The 7,394-nt window shown below is 41.9% G+C and overlaps 1 protein-coding gene across 1 annotated transcript in view; it reads right to left on the bottom strand.

Moving 5' to 3' along the window:
- The window catches only part of NIPBL (NIPBL cohesin loading factor), a 185,663-nt gene extending 182,731 nt beyond the window's left edge, over positions 1 to 2,932 (bottom strand). The window contains exon 1 of the mRNA XM_010725357.3: positions 2,464 to 2,932. The gene's annotated coding sequence lies outside the window, so the exon portion shown is untranslated. The remainder of the gene's footprint in view (positions 1 to 2,463) is intronic.
- Between the last annotated feature and the right edge of the window lie 4,462 nt (positions 2,933 to 7,394).

Here is a 7,394-nt window from a genome sequence, read left to right as displayed (position 1 = left end):
CCTCATCCAGACGCCTCTTGAACACTTCCAGGGACGGTGACTCAACGACCTCTCTGGGCAGGCCATTTTATATATTTAATCTAGTATCCTTCAAAATATAGTTTGTTTATATTATAGAGAAATATATACACTAACCATTAAGGCTGCATTATCTTCATCATCATACAAACAACAAAAAAGCATGGTTGCAACTCAAAAACATTACTACATCTTGCCTTGATTCTGCAAGAAGTCATATAAACATGACTGTTCATGGAGTCCCAAACATGTAATGAAGTTGTGCTCATACAGAACAAGGATCTGCAAATTGTTTTAGTTATATAATTAATCATATACAGCTCAAAAGAACAAAAACATAAACATTATAAATCACAAATAGCCAACATCTTAAATTTCCCTTTTTATGATATTAAAAATAGGTGCATTTATCAAGTGCATGCTTGATAAAAGAAAAGTCATAAATACAACACTGGAAAGGCAAACTTGATGGGAACTGTGTAACTACAGTAGCTCATTTCCTGCTCATCTCTCATATATTTAAATCAAATCTTAAATGAAACATAAGTCAGAGAATTTACTACTCTTAGTTTAATATAGGCATTTTTATTAAAACGAGTTATTTTAAACAATGAAATGTTACAGCTAATGTTGCTTCCTGATGATGAATACTACCCAACTACTTCTGCACAGTCCTTTCTTTCCTGCAAGCAGAATTACACTCAGCCCCTATACATGTTACCAACCAAAGAAACAGCAATTCAGCTACACATGGTGATAGGGACATTGAGACAACCAGTGGCTCCCTCTGCAATTAATAAAGTTTAAAAATAAAAAGCTGTTTTTTTGAAGTGTAAATGCTTCTCCATGCATGTAGGCCTAAGACCCTGTTAACAGGACCAGGCAGCACAAAGACAGGAATGGGAGATAAGTGGGAGGGAGGAAGGGAAGCTGAGATTGAGGCTCGGCAGGATCCTCAGGCTTTTAAAAATTCAAACTGCCCCCTGACCAATACAAATCACAGATGCACTACTGACTTCTACATGGATTTACATCGTTAAAAAGATACCTTCCAAGTGACAGCTATATTAACTTCACCCTTTAAACACGTATAAAGGCACTCAGAGGCATGAAAGCAGTTTTTAAAACTCTAAACACAATACTCCAGAAAGTTATTTTCTCAGATACAATAGCCACTTATTATTATAACAGGTCTGCCTGAACAAGTCAAAAACCTACTTGAAAAGACAAATTATAAGATATTGATACTTGTTTATCATTTATAATTTCCTTTCTATGTGAAAGATGAAACTTGGTATCTTAAAATTTCCCACAATTATGGAATTTCTGGAGGAGTATTTTTATTAGTTCACACTCTACCACACAGTAAGTCCAAGATTTACTTAACTAACAATTAGCTAACACTTATTTATGAAGACTTGACACTGCACTTAATCAACAGTCATTTACAAAACACATTTGACCTGTTAAAGTAGCAACTACATATCCAAACATAACGGACGCAAAAGGCCAACAACAACCTCAAGTCTGACAAGAAAGGATGACTTGTTTAAACGTTTCTCACTTTTCACTTAATTAAATTCATGTTCGATTCCCAACATCAGGTAAGATCTCATCTTCATCTTGACTCCTGAAATGTCATAAATGTACTACTTCACACACGACCCCTTTCCCATTTTCTGTTTGCTACAAAGCATAAAATAGTATTTCTTCTGATTTTAGTACATGTTCCTGTAACACCTACAGCACATAAACAACATGACTGTGGAAGCATGACACAATATGCTTCTCTATCTGTATTTCCTGGGTCTGCAGGTGCCTGTGTTGTGCCAATATCCCCACAAAATCTAGTTTTAAACTATAAATAAACAAAGTTATTAACAGACTAATAAATCACTATCTTATTTCAAGATCAAACAACTGAACATTTGAATATTCAGAATGGAGTTTATCAGAAGGTGAGAAAAATAGTGAAGATAGATATTTACATTGCCTCTTTTCCCTTACCCCTCCACTTACTCCTTCCTCAGCTCAGAGGGCTGTCTGCACTGGGATCTTACTTCCTTGCCCTGGTAAAGTCATAAATATGACACACTTGCGACTAATTGTATTGTTCCCTCCTGCTCCTCTCTCGGCTAAGGCCTGTTACTCAGAAGCTGTTTCGCCTTTCTAATCCCCAGGCTGGAGTAAAGACTCTGGCCGGCAGGCCTGCGTTCTCCACCAGGCCTAGGCCTCCCGGCAGCCTAGGAAGAATCAATCTCCTCCACCAAACCCGAACAAGAAGAAAGGGGAGCTGCGAAATAAACACTTCCAATTGCCACCTATTCCCCTCTACCTCAGAGAACAACTAATCCCTCACTGCTCCCGCAGTGCTGGGCCGCCTAGACTGGGAGGCCCGGCCTGCTGCTGGAGAGAGCAAGGAAGGGGAGACAAGGGGGGAGTTACCTGAACAAATCGTCGTCTGAATCCAACGAGAATCCAAAAGGGGGAGAAAAATCCACTCCTCCCCTCCTCAGAGAAGCCGCTGCCGAACCACCACCGCGGAGCAGGAGGGGAGGTAATATAACAACAATAATCCGGGCCGGGAGGGAAACTAGTTCCTCTTCCGCCTCCTCCTCAGTGCAGCCAACATGTAGAGCCGAGCGGGGAGCGACCAAGACAAATCCCTTCCCCCTGAGTCTGCTTCACGGTATCAACATGGGCCGGGCTGAACTGGTTCCGACGCACAGACCGAGCTGCGGGGGGGCGGGGGCAATGCTGACAAGGGGGCCGCCTCTGCGTGCAAGTGCAAGAGGGCGGGGGAGAGGACCGCCTAGGCACGGTGAATCGGTACCGAGAGGAGATGAGGTTGAGGGATTGTTAAGGGAAGAGAAAGGATAGAATAGAATAAGACTAGATAGGATCGGATCCTGTGTGTATGCCTTTCTCGCTCCCTCAGAACAAAATGCCGACCGGAAGTGCAGCTGCAGGAATGACTCCCTCCACCGGCGCCAAACATAACAGCCTCTCCCTTTCCTCCACTGTCGCTTCCTCACTTGCCTGGCTGGCACTGCTTCCGCTGGCACCGCGTTGCTCTACATTACCCCCCTCCCAGCTTTGCTGCAACCGAAGTTCCCTTGTCTCACCGCACCTGGCAGCGATGGGCACAGCTGAATCTCCGCTGCATGGCTGTGCTGGAAATATCCAAATAATTTTCTAGGACGGTATCTCTGATAAAGCAGATTTTATTCGCAATTGCAATGGCGGGCCTCCTGCAAGCAGGAGAGCACCCAGAAAAACAGAGTTACATCTTTTATTCCCTATTCCCCGACGCTTATCTCTTTCTCCCCTAGTTCCTTATTGGCTGAGTACTTTAGGTTCACAATCTTCTCAATGCTTCACTAAACATGGAAACACTGGACAAACATAAATTTTTGCTGCATAAGCGTAAATCTGTAGTTAATTAGTTAACTTATTCCACACCTGATCATTATTTTGCGGATATCTGCTTGTCCTTCTTTCCACAAAGATAAGCTCGGGAGAAAGACAGGGGAGTATCTTGGTGCCTGCCTGTCACGTCCCAACCTTCTCACGAAGTGAGACAGTTCAGCCTTGTGTAGAGTCCCTAACTTCTTTGATGTTTGCTAAACCTGTTCTTTTGCTGGGAGTTTCTTATCCTAACAGAACAACTCTACAATATGTTTTCTAATCCCTAACACACTATACTCGCATTGCTTGGAACATTTAACAACTATTACAGTTTTGCAAGAAAGAATTAATCACATAATTCAATAATAATGTTTCTAAAACATGCCGCTAACATATATAGTACTTTACTTCTTAGATCAACTATTTCTAAGGATAAGTTACAAAATACAAATGCATTATGTTCTACTTCTTCAAATCAATTGCTCTTTTTAATATCAAATGCAGAAACAACATTCCATTCCCACAGCTGTCACTCCACTTCCTACCCATCTGGCTTCCACCTGAATTTTTCTTCTTTTCCCTGCTGGTGTATGGAACTAGACTGGAGTTTGCACTCAGGCCTGCACTGAAAAAAAAGCAGCTAGAGATTTGTGAAAAAGTGATCTTTGAAAAAAAAGTACAAATTTTGGGTTTATCTTACTTAAGGATTGTAGGGAGAAGGATTTATAAATGACTGCAAAATGCTACCTCATAGGAGGCAGACTTAAGAAGGCAACTTATAATGAAGCCATGAAGGCAGCAGTCTCCATTGGCCCCAGCTGTGGCAAATCTGGGACACTTACTGGAATTACTGTTACCATTACTGATAATCTCTGTGGAATTAAAGAGGCTGTGTCACTGGAACTAAACTAAAACACCCAATGCCAAAAGTGCTGCCAGGGCACATATCAAACTGGAGTGATTTTTAAAACCAGCCCTTTTGGACAAGCACGAGGGAGAATACAGAAGTTAAGCTTAAGGATCCTATGCTGGAGACTGATGTTCATCACCACCTCCAGATTTACTGGAAATATTTTAATTGTGGGTTGTAAAGGACTGTTTAGAAAAAGAATGTCTTAGTCTGAAAGATTTTCTGTTTTTCTTCTGTACAGGTAAAGCTCTGTATAATCATAGCACAGGATAATAGTGAAGAAGCATTTACATAGAACGCTCTGAAAGTAATGCCTCCTATTTATTTCCATGGAAACTACAATGGATACAAAGAACACAATAACACTATTTGATAGAGTAAATTCTCAGCTACAAAACACTACTTTTCAACATCGTCACAACCATTAACTGTGCATTTTGACCAGTCACAAACAGGAGCCTGCATGTTGTGTTCATAAGAGTCTCAATAAATGGACAAAAATCCTTCGAGAACTATTAAGTCACAGCCTAAACAAGTAATTGAGCACCTAGTAAAGAAGCATAGCCAACCCTGGGAGTACAGGTGGAAGCAATTTACCTGTGCAACTGGAAGGTGTGGACCCTAGCTCCACCCCTCCCTAACCTCATTTAAGTACTGGTAGCACCACAAGAAGCATCATTACTTAAAGATTGTGTTCTTTGGTATGTTTGATGAGCTCTGATACTTGGGGAAGGATAAGCTATTCATTCCTTATTATTGGACTGTAACTTGTACCTTTCTTGGGTGATCTGAAACTGGTTTAAAACAGCTGTATTTGTTAGGCAATCCAAGTAGGAGAATCTACCAAAGGTGGTATAAATTCTGAGATAACTTGTTAAAGGGTGCACCAAAGAGATTGTTGCCTTGGAAAAGAAGTAACCTGGGCGCATCCTAAGAATCCTAGGTTCTCTGTTGCGTGGGCTGGCTTCTATAGTAGAAAAGAGGAGGCTCATTTAAGGGATGGGGAGATGATCACCAGCTTTTCAATGTGAACGGTAGCTGTCAAGGGTTTATATTTTTGAAGCCCTAAGATAGGATATCTTGATCAACAAGGAAAAACTCTATGGCATCCACCATGACCTGACCTCTGTTAATGGCCTTAAATCATATAAAAACCTCAGAACAGTATCTTGAGAATGAAAATGAACTACTAAGCAATTTAATTAAACAGCTAGAATGTAAAAACACTACTAATGGATAACCCTACACAAACTACTGAAATACAACTACTCAGGGCCTTCTCTCTCCCAAATTAAGGGGACCATGAGCAATTGGATCTCTATGGCCCTGTGTAGTGGAAACGCTAAATCAAAGCTTGAAACAGTGATTGAGCACCTGGTGGGAAGGCAAGGCCAACCGAGAGGAACTCGAGCAATGCACCTGAGTGACTGAAAGGGGTGGAGCCAGGATCCACCCCTTCCCAGTCCTCATTTAAGGGTTGACAGTGGAGGCAAGGGTATCTTGGTGGAGATTCCTGTATACCTAAGGCTTTCTGAAGATAAGTAGCTTCTTTCCCTTGTTGCTGTGCCCTTGTTTGCTTTTGCATTTCAGTGAGTTGTCCCTCACTGCAGCCTGGGATCTTGCTGCTCTGCTGTGATTGTTTTACTTCCCATATTGTTACACTTAGGGAGCTAGGCAGGCCTGACAGCAGTGTACTTACGATGGATTATCTTAAATGGATAATTCATGGGCTGGTCACTGGGACCCATAATACCCCAAAGGAGAAACACCTGGGGGAAACCCTGGGACTTCTGGATTCCTTGTGGCTGACTGCTACACAGATAAATGACAAATGGGGAGCCATAAGGGACAGTGGTCCCATTATTAAATCCCTTTTCAAGATGACAGAATACTTGAATGAATTAAAACAAACATAACTAACAACACAGGAAAAAGTATTAGCAGGCATCTGCTGTAGCATGACTGCTGCTACTAACTATTAATGCATATCCTTCTTCTGTGTAAGGATTGAAAGACAAAAATAAGCTTTTTAAGAGACTATCAGGCAAGTAAAAAATAAAATGATATTTCTGATGGGGCAAGCTGCTTCATCTTTCTATAGCGTTTCCTCTCTAAAATTAAGAACTACACCATTAGAAGGGGAAAGGACTAAGAACAGCAGGATCCTTGGATCCCGATTGAAGCTAAAAATAAAAGGAAAATCAAGACAACAGAAGTCCAACTAGAAGATTGGGGAACCTCAGATCCTCTATAAATAAGACAAAAAAGTACTAGAAAAACTAAGAAAGCCCCAGATAAACTGGCAAGGTTGCCACCTGAGGAATGGCCCGCTGCTCACACTCAAATTGTATGTGATGGTATGCCTGTACATGCCTGCTGAATTCATGGGTTTATTACAGTGATTTAAACAACAACAGTGAGAAAGCATACCAGCTTGGCTCTTAAGATTATGGGACATGGGAGTTGAAAGTGTGGTTATTAATGGACTGGAGATTTCTAAACTTGAATCCATCACCACACATCTGGCCCTCAGACAACGATACATGTGACTTGTTTAATCAATGGATATACAGATAGTCCCTCTCCCTCTCTCTCAGCTTGGCTAATATAACTGATATAGAGAAATGAGAGAAAGTCACTCACCCTGTCCTGGGCACACGAGATGAACTCCTCCACTGGCAGTCAGCTCTTAAATGGGTCTAGGAGAGGTGGAGCCAGGCTCCACCCCTTCCTGCAGCACAGGTGAATTGCCTTCACCTGTGCTCCCATGGCTGACTCATTGCTCGCCTCAGGTGATCAAAGGTTCAGGCCTTGATTCAGCAGCCCCATACACTCCACCCCTTCACAGCATGAACCAATGATTAGGTTGACTAAAAGGGTGAGCTTTCCCTAATACAGAGATCCAATACACCACAACGCTTATACAATTTCCTCATGACACATGTTGGTAAATTTCAAGATGAGTGACGATTGGTGAAAGTTGACATCCTTCTATGGGCCAGCGCTCGATGATGTTACCGGAGGCATACGGTCATGAGGTGCAGGTCCGTCCTATGTT

The sequence above is a fragment of the Meleagris gallopavo genome, chromosome Z (genome assembly GCF_000146605.3).
Source record: "Meleagris gallopavo isolate NT-WF06-2002-E0010 breed Aviagen turkey brand Nicholas breeding stock chromosome Z, Turkey_5.1, whole genome shotgun sequence".
Taxonomy (NCBI): Eukaryota; Metazoa; Chordata; class Aves; order Galliformes; family Phasianidae; genus Meleagris; species Meleagris gallopavo.
This window is presented reverse-complemented; position numbering and strand designations above follow the sequence as displayed.